This window comes from Oryzias melastigma, linkage group LG17, assembly GCF_002922805.2.
Source record: "Oryzias melastigma strain HK-1 linkage group LG17, ASM292280v2, whole genome shotgun sequence".
Classification (NCBI taxonomy): Eukaryota; Metazoa; Chordata; class Actinopteri; order Beloniformes; family Adrianichthyidae; genus Oryzias; species Oryzias melastigma.
This window is the reverse complement of record NC_050528.1, coordinates 11940778-11960138: the sequence shown is the minus strand read 5'-3', so window position 1 is coordinate 11960138 and position 19361 is coordinate 11940778. Positions and strand designations below refer to the sequence as shown.

General features: G+C 40.1%; 1 protein-coding gene across 2 annotated transcripts in view; it reads left to right on the top strand.

Annotated features, from left to right (window-relative positions):
* The first annotated feature begins 8362 nt into the window (after positions 1-8362).
* The window catches only part of LOC112147329 (neurocan core protein), a 43512-nt gene continuing 32513 nt past the window's right edge, over positions 8363-19361 (top strand). For both annotated transcript variants that reach the window (XM_036216340.1, XM_024273637.1), the window contains exon 1: positions 8363-8959. The gene's annotated coding sequence lies outside the window, so the exon portion shown is untranslated. The remainder of the gene's footprint in view (positions 8960-19361) is intronic.

The following is a 19361-nucleotide window of genomic DNA, read 5'->3' as shown; positions in this document are numbered from 1 at the left end:
CCCCTCAAAGCTGGAGAATGAATTTCACGGATTTCTGTGCAAAGGCTCCCATGTTTGCAGTAATGGGAAACGGTGAGGTCCTTGTTTTTGGTTTTTACAGCAGGAGGTGGAGAGGGGGCTTATAACACACAGAGACATGATAAAAGGCTTCCTGAGAGGTGTTTACGCTCTTATGAAATATAGTCCTTGAGCACAGTGAGTCATATTCAGAGAAAGAGCAGTGAAAGTGGGGCGTCTTTCTCTGCAGGAAGGCATGAACATGGCTGGGTAAAGAAACAGCTGCCGGTGTGAACTAAGTTAAGGCGCAGGCCTGCAAATCTTCAGCCGCTGATCATTAATCTCTGTCAGTGTGAGTGTGGCCCAGTGAGGCGATAAGAATGAATTGCACTTTTACTCTTAACCAAGTGTAGCGAATCTCACCTGCAGCAATGAAGACAAAGAAAAACTCTAATTTTAATCATCATTTAATAATTAATTGAGCTGCATTTTAGTTCACGCACAGCCCACAAAAACACCTGTCGGCTCCTCTGAGGGCTTCTGAAGATGCCCTGATGATGACAGACTGATGCCATCAGAGAAACCTCGGACTGAGGCTGACACCTTCGATTTATATCTGACGACGAGTGTTACCGAACCCGAGGAGATTTCAACACAACACAAACGACTGACAGCTGTTTATTTTTTTATGTATCTGAATATGTGACAGGACTGCAACCACATTAAAGCTGTTTACCTGGTGAATATTATATTGTTTTTCAAATTAAAAGCATCACATTTGAGCAAAGTTGTTCTTTTTTTTTGGTTTATACTGTTATACAATAGGGGTTCAGGTCAGGGAGCATTCCTACCAATCACGCCCCTCCAGGCGCCACTGTCATTGACCACACGGGCATTGAAGTCCCCCAGGAGGACAACAGAGTCCCCTGTTGGGGCACTTTCCAGTATCCCTCCAAGAGACACCAAGAAGGCCGGGTTCTCCGAACTGCTGTTTGACCCGTAAGCTGAAACCACAGTCAGAGACCTGTCCCCCACCTGAAGGCGAAGGGACACAACCCTCTCGCTCACAGGTGTGAATTCCAACACTTGGCAGCTGAGCTGGGGGCTCACGAGTAAGCCCACCCCGCCATGGGCACACTGTTAGAGAGTCCAAATCAGATCAATCTTTATTTATAAAGCACTTTTTATACATTGCAACACAAGTGCATTACTGAATTCAAAAACAGACTTTACTTCTTATTGGGTCTCTGCTCCTGATTTAACCCGCACATCTACAAATTCAAGGATTTTATACGAAAGCAATGAAATAATAATTAGACCAAAGTGCTGCAAAGAAAAGAGGACAACAGAGTTTTAAAAAAAAAGTCTGCAGAGCACAGTGACAGAGCAGACTTGTGACACAAAAACGCAAGAAAGAGGTATAGCTGAACTTCAATGTACAAGATATGATCAGTGATCTATTTGTGGAAATAGGAAGAAAAAAGCTGCTGCACTGAAGACTGTCAGTGGTGTTGGAGGGAAGCAGGAGTTGACAGACACAGATGCTGCACAAGAGAGACTCATTAGAAAGACAGAAACCTGCTTCATTCATGTAAATTATTCCCCATCATGCATGAGGGTCTGCAGAACTTCACACACAGGCACAAGTGCATCAACACCCCTCCAGCTGCTCCATCATGACCTGAATTTGGGCTGCCAAGGCACATTAGAGCCTAATTTAGGATGTGAACGCTTGTTTTGTGGATCCATAGCTATAATAAAGAAGAAATGTGAGTTGTTGGAGCGCAGAGGGGTGGAAGAGCTGCCGTCCAGTTTGATATGTTTTTACCAGAAGTGTTGCTAAATATAGACTCCGTGTGTTTTGAAGCTCAAACGTTTGGGCTGTCACAGCCAGTCTATTTTTTGCATCTTTGATTCCCTCCTTCAAAGCTCCAGTTTTTTGTTTTCTTCTTTAATGTCTTTCTTTTTTTTCACAGTTTCTAATTAAATATTGGTGACATGCTCTATCTGAAAACAACCCTTCTGTTAATACAATGCAACTTTTTGGAGTGCTTTCATTATTATTTATTCATTTCATAATGTTTTTTTTTTTTTTTGCCTTGAGCACTTGAACATGTTTACTTCACTACTTGATGAGAATACAATTCATCTGGAAGTTAAAACTAAAAATAAATACTTCTATTTCGCTATTTTTTAAACAAACAAACAAAAAAAAATGCAAAAGTATAATATTTTATTACATGAGACTTTGGTCATGAAATCAATAGGTAGAGATTTTAGGAGTAGATTTGTTTGTGTTACAGAAGAATGTAGATAAATTAATTCTATAAACTTTGTCGTTCATCTTGTGTTCATGGGATGAACTTGGACCATAGACATACAAACCCCAGAGCCTAGACACTGATGGTAGTTAAAGGGCCAAACTACGCCAAAATATCAATCAGGCAAAATGTTAATAATGTAGAGAAAGACAAAACCATTCATGAATTTAAAGGCAAGAAGATGAGTGTAATTCCCTGAAAAGAGGAGGTTTTTACCATTGACTATTTATACTCAAGAAGCACATGCTGGTTCCGAGAAGTCAAAATTCCATATACTTTATTGAAAAATAGGCAGTTATTTCTCAATTATTTTATTTGTTAGAATGATTAATAATAATGTTGTGCCCACTGGCCCCACCTTAATTGTTTGATTGACAGCTTCTCCCAAGCCTGCTTTGAGTTGAAGGAGTGTGGACTCGCTTTGTCCTGTGATTAATTTAATTAAACGGATGTCCAAGAAAACGACACAAGTTTTTAAATTCTGATTAAAAACTGCATAACCATTAGTAAAAGACCACCGGGAATGCATTGAAAATAGATGAAAATATGATTGGAGTGGGACTTTAACATCTACTGACCCTCTGTCCGTATGTTCTCTAGGTTATGTCACCACAGCTGAGCAGCATTATACATTTGTAAAAATAATACATTTAAGGATTACATACATAAAATACTGCTGTCACTTCCTTAATAAGATTTTTTTATTTGTTTTTGCTGAAATGATGTATTTGACCACAACTTAACCACCTGACGACTAACTCTCACGACTTGACAGGTCTATTTCAACCCAACAAAGCAATCCAGTATGGTTTGGCCTTATTGTCTTGACTCCACCCTCCCCCCTTCATCCATTCTCTCAATTCCTCATTACCTCCTAAACCCTCCTGTCCTTCATTCAGTCACCCTTCCTCCCATTCATCTCTCACTCCTCCTAACCCATCGTGCCTTCTCATCCGGTCCTTCTGAGTCCTGCTTTTCCTCTCTGGTCGATTAGTTTTCTCATGCCCCCCACTTCTCTATCCACTCCCTATCCCTTTTTTCTTTTCTCTCTCCCTTTATGGGACGTCAGCACATTGTAATCATTAAATGTTTCAACTTTATTTGTGAGCAATTATACTAAAATTAACAAACAAACTAATACATAGAAATGTGATCAGAATGATGGATGCTCTAAATAGGAATGAAGAAAATCCCACAAGGGATAATGGAGTAAAGCAGACGGGTCTGTGGCTGGACATCATGGAGGTGGTACATGTGGTTGGGGTTATTACCAACCACGTCTCTGTGATTTCCTCCGTCGCAGCCAACCGGATGGGGCCTCCTGATTCGGAAGCATTTGAACCCAGCGTGGAGACGAGAGCAAGTCTGCCTCATCAGCCTGGAGACTAGTTTGTAAAAACCAGTTTTGAAGACCTTTTCTCCATAAATCCTGTTTCCTCTTCCCTTTTTATGTGGCTTGTTTGATCTCTGCATGCTGGCAAATTACAGTAAACACAGGAATTTAGGCGCAGAAACTCAGCTAAAAAGCCTCATTATGCCTTTTTGATGGAGGATCATGACAGTTTCTGTTACCCTTTAGGATTTTCCCCAGAAAATGTTTCCATCCATGTCCAACCTCCAGAACTTTCCGTACCGTACGTGGATGACTGCTCCAAATGAGCAACACATGTAGGAGCGCATCCAAGAACCTTTGGTCAAATCATCTCTCATTATGTTTTGTGGGACACAAATCCACCTTTCTTCTACAGGATTTTTGTCCATCATTACCTCAGATGCTGAGAGACTTCTTGTGAGCTGACAACCTTCAGCTTTTACAAAGCCTCGGAGCGATCGACAGAGGCCTCTTTAAGTAGTTTGTTTTTCCCCTCTGGTGGATTTCTGAGAGAATCTGAGAGACTGATGAGGCCCAGCAAGCGTCTTGTCTGTAAACACATATGCCATAAAATAAACACTATTTCTCAAAGCGCAGCGCCAGTGAAATGTTACATTCTTGATAGTGTTGTGAGTCCCACATTGTTTTATTTAACACCACCATTCTGAAATGACAAATTTGATCAAATCCTTTTTTAAAATTCATTTTTGAAGATACAAACTATCCAACAATTTGTAATAATTTCATATCAAAATCAGATCATTTAAAAAAATGTCAATTTTGTAACAGAGTCAATCTTCAAGTCATCATAAGGTGACTTTGAGACTTCCCTATTTCCTCACAAAAATGCTGAGATTTTCCATTTAATGTGACATTTCTTGTATTAAATAGATAGTCAAGATCCCACACTTTTTATACATTAACTGCAAGCAGACAAACCCCTATCATAAAGTAGAATAAATCCATTGTAATTACATAGTTATTATAAAGTATGCATGTTTCCAGAAAGCTATTTAGTCTCTTTTTCAACACTATATTTTAGTTTGGTTTTGGGGCAGCCGTGGTGCAACGGTACAGCGGTCGACCTCTGATTGGAAGATTACAGGTTTGGTTCCCGCCTTGGCTGCCCATGTGTCGAAGTGCCCTTACGTAAGACACTGCACCAAACGTTGCTTCTGGTGGTTATAACTTGGCGCCACTGTTTGGCAGTGGAGTTGCCATTAGTGTGTGAATGGGTGAAAGGGACTTAAAGCCTTTTTGGGCTTTAAGAAAGGTCGAAGAGCACTAAATGAGTAAGCACCATTTACTATTTTGCTATTTAAGTATTTGGATAGTAATGAAATCAAACAAATTGCCTCCTCTGTGCGGTCTGGTCCGGTACAAAACGATAAGGAATGGTAGTGTCTAGTTAATTAAGCCTCACTTCCACTGAGTGATTTGTTTTTATGGGTGTAGACCGCTTGAGTGTCATTGCATCATTGTAGTGCAATGACTAGAAAAGCAACAACAACAATGTCATCCAGCAGCTCGTCTTTTCCTTGCCTTGCTTCTGGTACCTCTTGTATAACAAGAATTTAATATTGATGGGAAGAAGATTGTGGGCAGCTATGAAGAATAACACCGTTGGAAATGTTAACTTAAAGCCCCCCTGTGACATTTTTTTTTAAATTAAAAAAAATGTTTCCAGTAGTGTTTTAAGTATGATTTTTTTTATTATTTAACCAAAATTCCACAACCTAAATGTCTTAAAAAGTAATTATTCATGTTAATCTGAAGCCTCTTTCTCCAAAAACTCCTCTGAGGGGGCGTGGCTTTTGGTGCTGAGATGCCCCGCCCCTGGACAATCTTTTTGATGTGTGGAGTTTTTGTGGGTTCAGGATGTGTGTCCATGGAAGGATGAATTTTTCTTGCAGGATGTCAGAGCCGACTCAAGGTCGACTTGAACATGCTGTGTGTTTGTTTAGCATCTGATGTTCCTTTGTGTAGTTTTTTATGTTTAGATAACAGAGGCAGCTCTAGGTGTATTCTATCTTTCATCATTTCCAGGGTTTCAAAGAAGGTCAAGGCAAAAAAAAAAAAAAAAAAGTGACATGATCAGAATATGAAGCAAAAACTTTTCTTTTCGTAGAACTTTTGGAGGGAATTGTTCAGCAGCAAAACAAAATACACACTGAAGCAACAGAGTGTAATAGTTTGCAATCCCAATGTATTTAATGTAAAAAAATAGGTAAGATAAAACTTTGACAGTGTTCATTTGATGTAATGTTATTTTTTCAGTTGTTCTGATTTTTTTTACTAGTAACATCATGAATGTTGCAGGAAGTATCTAAAGTATGAGAATGAAATTGCAAATGTTTTCGATCTCTTCTTCTTATTATTTTTTTACAATTATTTTTATTAAATTAAATGCTTTTTTCTCACATTTTATGTTGTCCTCGCCCTCTCAAGTAGCAACTAATATTTTTTATCTTTTAGTTTTTGAAATCAGATTGAGGTAAAAACATCCACAGCCCACACGCACAGAAAGAATATCTATTCTTGTTTTGTTGCTACACTTCCTAACCCAAACAGCAGAAAGTTTGGTGTGTTCTAGACTCTAAGTACCTTTTCACACACATACCACAGCTTAAAAACACTTTAGTCAACCACGTTTCTGCACAACCTTCATCTGTCCACAACACTCCTTCCAAAAAATGCTGGATTAAAAAAGAAAAGTGTGCTGTGGATTTCAGATGTTGCTTTTTTTGATGCGGAAGAATTTCCAAGTGATTCTGTTTGTTGTGGTGCACCACAACTTCTGTCTGTTAAACTTTGTTGCACAGCTTTTGTGTAACCTTAAACAAGCAGAAATGTGCATTGAATGCAAGTTAGCTCCAAGTGATATTTAAAATAAGGGCTGCTGAAACTTTTGCACAAAAATTTAGTTTTTAAAATCCAAACACAAATAAGCATTCACTTTTATTCTTGCTTCTGTTTTTGTCAGTGGTGAGAGACTGAAATAGTGCTTCTGCAAAGGTTTTATGTTTGACTTCACACATTTAGGATGATGCTGTTGTTGCTCCTGCAGACAAAACTTGGTTAACAGATTTGTCAGTGCTGTACTAGAGGTTTGTGTAAAGTTATACAAAAAATAAAACTTTATTTTGTTATCCAGCGTGGTGCTTTTTGTGCATTCTGTCATAGAATGTGCTAATGATGGTGTATTCGGAATTTAAGCTTGAATAAAAGTTGTACAAAAAGACTATCAAGTGAGATTTCTGCTGTAAATTATTTGTTTTATAAAGAGTGGCAAAATAAATCATTTTAAAATTAAAGTGATTAAATGTTCTTACACTAATAATTGAACTGGGTTTATTAGAAAATATTAATTATTGGAATGTTAATTTATAAAATAATTTAGTTTATAATCAACATGTTTAATGAATCGTGACTAAAGTGTGTGCATTGCTGCAACAATTTTTATTTATGACCATAAGTAATTACACTCATACTTTCTTCTTGCATATTCTCTCATTTTTATTTGTCTTTTTTAATGAAATTATGAAATTAGTTGTTAATTAGTTAAATCTGTTTATTTTTTCTTGCTTTGTCTACAATTAAAGCAAAAAATAAACAAATAAATCAAACTAAATCAAGTAAAATCAAATAAAGTTAATTCAAGTTTGATCAGATCAAATCAAATCTTTTGTCTCTGTTTCTGTACTAAAAACTCCACAGTTAAAAATTCCCGAACGATCCGATTCACTGTCCTAAAATCGATTCACAACATCTTTAGCCAAAACTTCCACCAGTGACTCAGAGATAAATACCTGGTACTGAACAGCGCAGGTGAAGTTCTCCAGATTCCTCGTTCTTGCAAGATAATCAAGTGTAAATTAAATATGTGTACAAACAATTAAGCAAGAATTAATGGCAAATTCTCATATATTTTGTTTCATAAAGTTCATCCCACTATTGTTTTTCCACATTAAGTAATACAACATTATTAGAACATTATATCACACCGTATGGTCACATCTTTGTTTCCACACATTGGGCTGTAATGATGGGTTGGTTATTTTTTGCTCCCATCTCATATGTGTTGCTTCCTGCGATGACTAATGGTATTTTCTATCGTCGATTATAATCGATTTATTTCATTCTGAAACAATTTTATAACTGTCAATTCGATGAACAATCTGCCAGATGGATCTGGTTGGATCGTTGGAATATAATACGATTCATCAATCAAGTCGATTAATAAATAACCCAAGAGTTGGGTTGAAGAAATAATCCCATGTTTCAGAGTGTTTTGGCTTCACTGGCATCTTCAGAGACTGATAGATTAAGAGGAGGCTGCCGCTCTTCTTCTTGTGGTTTATCGCTGACAGATCAGTGTAGGAGCTGGTCCTCGGGTCAGGCAGCCTGAGATGACTTCAGTCTTGAAACTGTAATGGATGCTGGTGCTTTAATTCTCCTGCAGTTTAGGGATGTTGGAGGATTTGCATCTGTGACAGCTGTGTGTTTTCACTGATCAGCTGTTATGCCTAAATCTGCTCAGTCTGAGTCAAATGCCCCCCCCCCCCATATATACTTACACATTAAGAGTTAAAGTTTAACTTAAACAGGAGATGTGAGCATCATGGTTTTGAACTTGTGGCACAGGTTTTGGGTGGAAACGAGTGGAGGGGGGACATGAGGGGTTCAGGCGCTGGTCACTGTGTGGATTCCACTTCACAGACACCAGATCAGCGTTTGAGGTTTATGCAGGAATCGGATTATGCTCTCATAAAGTCCACCCCCGTCCCCTTTTCACCCCCCACTCTCCCCTCCCATCCCCTCCTGAATGGGGGGCGCTGCGTCTGCCCGTCCCCGCTTGCCTCTTTGTTCAAACCGATGCTGCTTCTGTCCCTCAGTGCTGCTGATGCTGGTGCGGAGGGAGGGGGGGCAGAAGGACCACCTTGCTGTGTGCGCGCCCGCGCGTCACCCTCTCTGCTGTGATCTTGCAGATATCAGTGTCTGGGGGGATGACCGGCGGTGCGGACTGCTGCTGCTGCTGCTGCGCGGAGAGGATCATGTGGAAGAGGGAGTGAAAAGTCCCAGGAAGCCCGTGGACGCACTCCTCCAGCCCTCCTCCGCAAAGTGCTGCTTCACCCCCCCTTTTTTCTCCTCTCTCCTCCACCCGACTCTTCTGCTCCCACCGGCAGCTGCACCTTGGCTGAGGCGCAGAGCTTTCGCTGACATTCCTGAGGGCTGCACCGGCGACGCGCACCTTGTTCCGTCAGAGACGGTAAGAGCCGGAGCACGCACGCTTCATGGAATCAGTAATTTGGTCAGTGTGTCACTGCTCAAACCGCTGGAGGCGCTTATGACACCGCTCATCTGCAGGCGCTCACTCATTTGGAGGGATTTTACCCCGCAAAAAAAAATCCACTTTTGGTCAAACTTGGACTAAGAATCGGTGATTCGGTCCAACCTCACACACCCACGCGCCATGTGAGCATATGCAACTGCAATAAATGAAATGATTTTTGTTGACCGATCCTCCTCCAAGCGGTCAATCTGAAACAAATCCCTGAATATTTTTTAATTTAAAATGATCTGTTTTTATTAGTCACAGGTTTGTGCGTAAATCCTCACCTCAGCAAGTAACCTAACCTTGTCTGTTTGTCCTTTTTCCTTCCTCTGCCAAGAATAACATCTTCCTTTCTTTCTTTCTTTGATGGATTCCTCCTGGTTTCTTGATGCTAAATCAAAGCATTTCAGGTGAAAATCAATAGAAATGACTGTCTAAATCTGGTCAGAGATTCTCCAGAACAACTGTTCATGTAGATCTTTACATAACCTCAACTTTAAGATAAAAAATGAGGCTGGCAGTTTGGTGGGCAGCAGGGATCTTGGAGAGTCTTGTATGGAGTAGAGCCTCCTCTGTAAACAAACACAAATCCCACTGAAGGAGGACAACAGTTTGGGTCACCTTGACAAATGAGCTGTATTGTCTGATTGTCGGGGAATATGAAAGCCCCCCTGTTGGTCATTAAAGCCCATCCCGATTCTGTTCACTGCTTCAGTCTGGAGAAGTAGTCTTTTCTTCTTTGGTCGTGTTAGGACGCCCACCACCAGCTGTGTGTCAGCGGGCCATAAAGAAGGTTAACTAAGCAGCGTTGTATTAAGCTGAAGCCGGAGTTTATGTTTGTGAAAGGGTGCAGCCAGATCAGGTGAAGTAAAGGAAGAGAGGAAGCTGAGGGACATGAAACTTTACAGGGCTGCGGAGACAGACTTCTGTGGAGTGCCATGAGGCCAGGCATGCATGGTGTAGTTGCGTGTGTGTTAATGTGAGTTCACAGATGGCTGCACTCAAGCGAGCGGAGGGATCAGGGAGCAGCATCCAGTTCTAAAATAGAGTACAGTCATCTGCCTGGAGACCAGCAACTGCCCAGTCAACCCCAGTCTGGGTCATCGTGTCTCACAAAATTAAAACAATTTCAGATGCTTGATTGTTTAAAAGACTCCTCCCTTGTGTTTCTTGTGTTAATTAAACTCGTTTTTTTCTGCTGTACATTATTGAAAGGTTCATTATGTTTTGAGTTTGTGGGGTTTGCTAACACAATAGCGTCTATTCCCTCTTGTTTTGGATGAATGTAGCATTTTTTTAAAGACCCACACTTGTAAAAATTGTGTTTTGTGGCATTTTTCTCATGATATAAGGAAAATTGATCTTAAAATTGCATTTCTGAGTAATTGCTGTGAATGAGGAGCAGAAGTACAGCTAATTAGGGGAAGCCACAGGCTTCAGCTGGATTTTTGTTGGACTTTTAATGTTTTAGATTGTGGTTGTGAGGGGCTGTACCCTAGTGGGAGAGTTCATAAACAGATGGATGATGGGAAATGGGGGCAGGCTAACTCGGCATCAACAGTTCCACCCAAAACTTAGAGGTGAATTTCTAATTAACTGCTGCTGCTCTGCAGTAATGTGTCTTGGAAACTAGAGCTGGGCAGATCAATCCAAAATATCGACAGTATCAATCTAAAAATGGTATCAGTATTGGATCGATACCAGCCCGCATTAATCGATATTTCAACTTTTGTTTGAAACTTTTCTGTATCTGCAAAATGGAAACTTACAAAAAGACATTTGCTTCAATTAAAAACAATTGAGATTTTTGGGTTTATGTTACAACCACATCATTTACAAAAGAAATATCGATATTGGTATTGATATCGGCGATATTGACCAGTATTGGTTCGGTATTGGATCAATACCCAAATACTCAGTATCACCCAGCCCTACTAGAAACAAAACAGGGTTTTTTATTTTTGCCTAAAAACTGTCTAATCATAATTAAAAAAAAAACACTAGAAACACTTTGAAAATACGTCAAAAGACGATCTGAATGGGACTCTAATGAATTAAAAAGATGCTTCAGTGATGATGCTTTCAAGTGTTTGAAATTTTCACCACTTTTGCAAATTCACCAGCAGTGTATTTTCGACAAAAGTAATTCAGAATTGGGGGATTTGTAATATTCTCGGCGGTGAAAAAATGCCGACTCTAATATGTCATTTACGTGATTATGGCGTCTATTTCTCCCCTAATACAGTGTTAATAGCTAACTGAATGGGGCAATATAAATGCAAATGAGGACCAGTACTCACTTATAGCAGCCAAGTTATGATCAGATAAGCTTCACCTTTGACAGAGAGACAAGCTTTGTGAGAGGTTGCTCTAAAACAGATGGGTTTTGTTTGGATCACATGCTGTGTGGTGAGGAATGCTGCACAGTGCAGGTCCAAAGGTGAACGCTGTAGGTCATTCCAGCCTGGATGGAGGAAAGTTTGAGGCTAGCAATGACTTTTCAGGCAGAAAAGTAAAAAAAAAAAGGCTCATTGTTTTCAGCACTGGACAGCTCCCAAATCTCATGCAGTCCTGTCTGACATGGAGCTGAGAATACTGGAGGTGCTGGATGTGGATTTAATCTGGAGCTCTGCGTCCCTCCACTCCGTAGAATATTAAAAGCCCCTTTGCAGAGTGTGTGTCCTGTTACCCCAAAGGGGATTGGACACACCAGTCCATCAATCAACTTCTGTCTTTAGGACGGGAGGGACTAAAGCAGCCCACCAGGCCAATCATTAGAGGCGTAAATGTGAGCGCAGCTGAACAGCTCACCCACACAAAGAAAGAGGTCCCATTCTTTGTGTTTGGCCGGAGTTCTCCTTCAAGGGTCTGCTAGATGACAAATGTTGTTGGATAATAAGTTGTGTGGAAGTTTTATCATAGATTATAGCAAACACCTGCATTGAAGCTGGTGTTTTGATGCCATGATAAGCTGTCAGCCTCACACTGTGAGCATTTGGCTTCGGCGATAAACACTTGAAGGACAGTGCGTTTTTTTTTTTTTTCCCTCCATTCCTCGGCTCATTGGTATTCCACAGACTCAGCACATCATTAAAGAAGTGGAATCTTTGGATGAAGTCCCACCAGTCTGTCCATGCTTGTATCCGTTGTTCAACCTCATTTCCCTGCTGTTTGCTTTTCTGAACATCATTCTCTGCAGACAGAAATGTGGCCCGGCTGCAGACTTCACTTTGTGCTTGTGTCGATGCAGAGACTGTGTGCATCTGTGGGACCTGAAGTTTAAAGCTGCTAAAACAAACACCCTGCTTCACACACCTGATCCCTCATTAGTTTCCTTCTAACACTTCAACCTTTAACCTCTGCAGTGCTTTATCATCTTATTACTAGAGCATTTACCAGTTAAACAATAAACATTTCAAGAAGTCCCTGCATGACTAATATATACCCCAATTAAAGTCTTTTGGAGACATTTTTTTTAGATGCTTGTGCATTTTGTTTACAGCTTTGTGTTTTGCAGACTCACACAAATATTTTTGAAACTAAACAGGAAACAGAAAAAAAGCAGACTTGGGAAAGATTTTAAAAATATCAACCTGAACATCGGTTTTCTTGAACAGAGCTTTCCCAAATGCACAGGTTTTATCAGTGCCCCCCAAATGGATCCTTGAGATTCTGCTGACTTTATGCAAATACTGTGCAAATGAATAATTATTCACCACTTAAGCAATCTGTGTACATTTTAGTATAATAATCTGGAAAATTAAAGAAAACACAAGTTATTAATTTGGCTCAAACCTGATTTGAAACAAATCTGAAAAAAAAAAAAATGCTTTAAATATAATGGTCTAAAACCATATGTCTGCTGCCCCTTACAGGTTGTAACGGGGTATTACAGTTGAGTTTCCTCTGTGGGTGGAGTCAGCCTCCAACTTTTCTGTTTGGTTACCCTTTAAAAGCAATTCAGACATGATACTCACCACTTTTCTTGTGTTTTTCTAAACGCTGGATATGACGTCACTGATTTCACAAAGTGAAAATTTAACGAATACAAACATTTCACGAGGTCTGTTTATGAATCCACGTGTGTTCTGATGTTGAGAATGTGGATGGTTTATTAAAAAAATACATTCAAACACGTTTTTTTTTTTCTCGAAAAGATTGTTTGACCGCAAGGTGTTGTGGTTTATATTCGCTAATGTAGTGAGCATCGATGTACGCTAGTCTTTCGCAAAGACTTCTGGGAAATTTTTTAGTGTACTCAGTTTTGGAATTAAAGATTTGGACAGCACTTCAAAATGGTGAACGCATTACATATTTTACTGTATAGGTCACCATATAGTGAGTAAGGATACAGACCTAGCTAGTGTCTTCAAATTTGGATGACAGTCTCACTTGATGACATCATCAATAGTCGCCGGTAAGCTATGTTAACAGGGCTCTTCATTCCGCTACCATGAGGGGTAGTCCTTAAAAAAAAAAAGATTTCGGACACCCTTACCCTTTAAAATGCCCCAACAATTGGAGGGGTAGGAACAAGGAAACAATTCTGATTCGGCCTTGGTGTTTTTAAAATGTTCTTGTGGCATTTTTCAGACAATATTAAGAAAATTATGCTCAAAATTACATTTCGGAGTATTTTTTAATCAAATTCTTGTATATTGAAAAAGAGCTTATATTTGACATAGGAAATATGTTGGGCGAACCACAAGCTCCCCGATCTGCTCCGAAAAGGGGAGGTTAAAAGGGAGTGGGGTTGTTAATGGTTCCAACCATAACTTAGAGACAAATTTCTAATGTTCTGCAAAAAGTATGACTAGAAAATGACACAAGTTTTTGATTAAATTCATAATTATAAGACAACTGGGAACAATTTTAAAGTGTACTGCTAGTTCAAAAAAGGATCAAACTACTTTTTACCCTAATGGGCTGCCATTTACTTTGCAAACGTTTTCTTAGTAGATAGATGAATGGGTTGACACACAGCTGTAAAGTGACGTGTCCATGTTTTATCAACTGACGTTAAAAGCAACAGTCAAAAACAGAGTTTTTGACTGTTTTCAGTTTTCAACTGCTTAGTTTGTTCTGCTTTAACGAAAATACTTCAATAAAGATCGGTCTGAAAACTTCTGACCTTTAAAGATGAAACATCAATAGCGCAGATGAAGATAAAGGCAAAATTTCCAGTGATATGATTAGAAACAAAGCTTACTCTTTGGGTCCATCTTTAAAATATTCTTCTTGCAAAATCCAATAGGGGAACATTTGATTTTTCTCTGCCATTTTCAAAGGAACCATGTGTCTGCTAGACAGTCTTGTGGGTCTCTTTCAGTCAGAGCTAATTGAATCAAGAAACTTTTGTTCCGTGCCACAATGCTGCGTGGATCAGTTACCTTTGTGGATTGAAAAGATTTAAGTCTCTGGACTGAAACAATTCCTCCTCTGAACACTGCAGCCCCAGCCTAAATTGTTACGTATGGATTTTAGTTTTTAAACAATACACAATTTCTTTTTCTGCAACAAGAAAACGTTTCCTTTGTCACAAAAGGGCGATTGGTTGGAAATCGATAGAACTGATTAATCCCTTTGAGGCTGCTTTCCGGTTCCTCTAAAAGTCACAGTATGTGGCGACACTTCCCATATAGGAAAACACGTGAAACTAATAGGAGTCCCTCGTGGGTTAGAGAAGCTAATTTAATTAGACTTCCTTTCCAACTCACAGTTGACTACATCAAGTCACACATCCAAACTTATATATATATGCTCAAAACAAAAGCAGGCGGCGGCAGAAAGAGGTGGAGGGAGAAAGAAGAGCATCGCAGAGCATCTGCTGCAGGTCAGTTGAGCGTAGCTTCACAGCAGCTTAATGACACTCGACGGTGGGAACAGATGGCTTTATAAGAGCTGTCAGTCTCTCACAGGTATTGTTGACACATGCATTAACCCTTCACAACCTCATTTTAAAAACACTTTCTGAAAACGGAGGGTCTTCTGGAGAGCTTGAAGCTCCTCGTGAAACTTCTACAGGTCTTGAAAGACAGAAAACGATTTTCTTTTGGGCTTTTGCTGTGGCAAAGTAATTAACGATGAGAAGGGGAGGGGGGGGGTCTTTAGTTAATTACTGAGTTGTAACAAACCCAAAGAGACACTTCTTTTTTTTCTCCTTTTTATTGATCAAAATAGATCCATGCTTCCTCACTTTTTTGGACATAAGCTGTTCTCATGCAACCCCTGACTCCAGAAGCACAGAAGCATCAATTTGAGAGACCAGCTTCCCCGCCTCATTTGAGTCCAGAGCTGCATGAGTCATTAGTTCCTTTGAGTAGGATTAGTCACCACGCAGCAAAACTCCAAAACTGTGTTTGTGTGTATATAAGGCGTACCTGGTTCCTTCCACGGTTCATCTGCCAATTTTCAGCAAAAGGTCACCAACTATGCTTTAGCAGGGATTTTTACAGCAGGCATTAAATGTGTATTTATCTTGTTTACAGACTGGATTAAATTTACCCAAGTCCAAGCACCAAATGACTCAAAGCATCTGCTCCAAGTGTGTTTTTACCCCCAAAAAGCAAATTAAGTAGCTTCTCCTGCAGGCTCTTTCTGGAGCTTTTATCATAGTGGGTGTGATTTTCCAAATGTTGATAAGATGACCTTCCTTTCGGTTCTTCTCCTTCATCGTCCTCCCCATACCACTTTGTCTGTCACTTATTCAGCGCTGCTATTCTGCTCCTCACACTGCTGCTCTCTCGAGGTAATAGTTTTGTGAGATGTGATTAAAGTTGAAGGAAAGAAGAGGAATTACCTTTTTCTGTCAGAAAAATCATGTATAGAATTAGACTTTTTTTTCTAATACGGCCTTCAGATTGTGAGAGATTTATTTAAACCCCAGAGTAAAATATGGGCTTAAAGTTTTAAGCTATTTTATTTTATTATAAGCTGTAAACAACTCAGTGGAAAACATGTTTGGAGTTGGTTCTGTGTGATGAGAAGAGTAACAGGAAACTGTAAAAGCAGCTGCGTTTGTTCCTGGAGGAAAGTTGTAAGTGTGGTGACTAATCACTGTGTCTTAAGGGAAATGTTTTTGCTCTGCTATTAAAAAAAGTAATAAAAATAGATGCTAAACATGAACAACCTCATGAAGAAAAAATGGGACATACTTTAACATCAGTGCTAGCGACTCTATAACAAGATGAAGATTTAGAAAAACAAGATCAGTTTTTGTTTTATTTATCCATCAAGCTCTCCTACGTTTGCTCTATAACCCGATGTGTTGCCGGTGACGCTTAAACACAAAATCTTTGACATACTGTAGCTTTTCAACCGTTAATATGATCAACATGTTGAAAAGTTACAGTAAATCAAAGAACATAAACACTGGAGCTCCTAGTTTTGATGTTAAGTCAATGGTACAGATGAAAATTGAGGTGATTGGAATTGGTGCGGTGCGACCTGAGCGATGAGCGTGGCGCGGAGGACTGGCAGCAGCGTGATTTGGGCACTGAGGATTTAAATTAGTCGGAGCAGCCAAAATTTGAACATCTGAAGTTAGGCAGGTCGTCACATCACATCTACCAATCAGTGACTCAAGAGGATAGAATATTAATTAAATCAGTGCAAGTGCTTTTGTCCTAAACTTCAATCTAATTCCTCAACTCATTGAGGCTGTGGAGTCAGGGCGGGTGAAGAAGAGATACACCCTGGGCAGATCGCTAGCTTACTACGGCAGCTCTCTGGTTACAGTTACCCAGCCTCTTTTAGTCCAGCAGAGCTCGGTCGGTAGATTCGCCGGCAGACAGACAGCCACAGCGGGGTGCGGGGGCAGCCTGCTCGGGCTTCCTGAACTTTGTGACATTTTTCTTAGCCTTCAAACTCAGCCATAGAGTCACAGAAACACAGTGGAAGTGGCTGTCATCCAGACACAGTCCCTGAAATGAGATAGGAACCCCTGGTGATGGGGAAATATTTGATTTGAATAATCTTACAAACCAGACATGTAGACGTGATTACCGATCCTTTTATAGAACTATTCACAATAAATAAACCTGATCTCTCAACATAAACCTCTAAACTTCCACAGACATCGTTGCATATCAGCTGTAAAACGTTGCCTGGTAGCTCCTCCCACATGCGGCCGAGGCATCAAGATCAGGGACACATTTTTTGACAGGCGGCATTCGCGGGGTACCCAAATTTGTCTCGCAAATCGCGTTCTGTTTGAATGCCCCTTCAAATAGTTGAACAGGCCACTGGAAAATAAGAGGAAATATCGGATTATTAGTGTCAAGTTCATATTTGACTGACATATTTGTGTTTTTTTCAAGGTAGAATTTGTCCCATTTTGCACATTTAAGCACTCTATTATGCAGATTATGTAAGATGGAATCCTCTTAATGTCATGAATAAAATATGAAATAGCTTTTCTCACTTGACTTGATGCTGATTTTCAAAGCAGCAGAAATGTAAACATGTGGAAAGCTTGCAGTTGCACAAAATGATAAATATTGAGTCAAAAACCAGTTATGGTGAATGCAGGCCTCATGAAAAACAATTTATTATTTGGGTCAATTAATTGTGGAGAAAATACCTCAACATGGACTCAGATCTTTCTTGACTGGTGAAGTATCTTACTTTTCTGTTGTTGATGAAGTGGCTATGAAACCACTCAGGTTACTCATAGAACGGTGCCGTGCCACAATGTAGGTCTGCCGGGCTCGTCTGTTAGCTCTCTTTACATCTCTGTCGGCCCGATCGTCGGCTCTGACAATGAGCCAAGAACGCGCCCTATTCAAGCGGCATCATGAAAATGTGTCAGATGGACATCCACATTGAAGTCCACTGGAGCATTTTAGAGACTTCTGGCTCTTTTCTCTTCAAGACACAACTGTGCCTGAGAGAGTAAAGAGGGGCCATTTGGAGGGAGGCGTTCACAACATCTGATGTCTGGTCTTGAACAAAAGATGGTGCTGGTTAGTATGCTGCTGCTGTGGTTGCATGACCGGTGCGTGTCGTAAATTCCCTCCAGTAAAACTCTGAATGGCTGCTGTCTATAGGCATAGAGTGCTACTGTTGTATAGCATCCATTGAGATGTCTGTAGGCTAAACTTTGAGTATTAGTAGGTGTGGCTGTTCCTGGTGGGTCCCTGCCAGTTCCAGGTTCCTAAACACAACACTTTAATTCTCTCCGTGGGCGACTCTTGGCAAACTCCTCTGTGTCACAACTCTCTGCAAATACCGTAAGAATTGTTTTTGAGCCGATTCAGCCAACGATGAGGGCCTTCCACATGCAAAGAGTTCAGTGGTTTGACCCCAATCTGTCACAGCCCATCAGAAGGTCCTAACCCACCTTCACAGACGAAATGTCTCCAAGTGTGTGGCACAGCGGTGTCTTATCCACACTAGATCCCCCTTTGAGACGGAAAGCTGCCCACTATTAAAACCTTTGCAGCAAATTCTTTTTTAATGAAAGTATAGTTTCGGCAGAAGAATGCCTCTCTTTTGCTCAGACACTCCAGTTTTATACTGTTGAAGGTTTAACTGAGCTTTCACATGGAAAGAGGTGCCATTATTCCTGTAATTTATAAGGGTTTCGGCTGCTGTTGCATAATCTTCTTTCTAAGCATCAGGGACACAGTTGGCATGAGCTGCTGTTACCTTGGTGAATGCAAAAAGGGTTTTCTTGGATGAATTATTTAGTTTATGTAACTTCAATCGAAAGGGCCCTAATGTAGAAGCAAAACGGCACCCTAAAGATTCTTCGGAGGGTTTTAGCACTCCTCTGTAAGAAAGTACGGTGTCATCAGCGTAGCACATACACAAATAAATGAATCATCTGCATGTACTTGGGCTGCTTAGCTTAAAATCAGCAGGTTTTCCTTCAAATCACAACTTTCATCTTCATTTCATTGCAAGCTCTGTCTCAGGCATCTCCCCTTTGAGCTGTGAAGCTTTGGGCTCTGAGCCAAATCCTCTGGCAAAGTCAGCAGCTAATTTTTGATGTGTGGTCGGATTTTCTCTGTGTTTGTGGAGTGGAAATGCTGCAGTTATGGTTTACTGCAGTAAAGCAGGAGGCAATCCAATCTCTGACAATTTTATAGAGGAAACGTTGCTGTAGGATACACAGCTTAGTTTTACCAGGAAAAGCATTAGACTGAGGGCTTATTTCAACTTTATACTTTTACATTTTTTATTTTTATTTTCTGTAACATGCCATAATAAGACAAAAAACCTTTGACCTAAAATTGTGTTTTTACAACCATGTTTTTTCTTAGCTCTACTATAAATAAAGAGGTAGGATTACTTTCATTAGCTTTTAGTTTCTTTCACTGGTTTGATTTTAGTC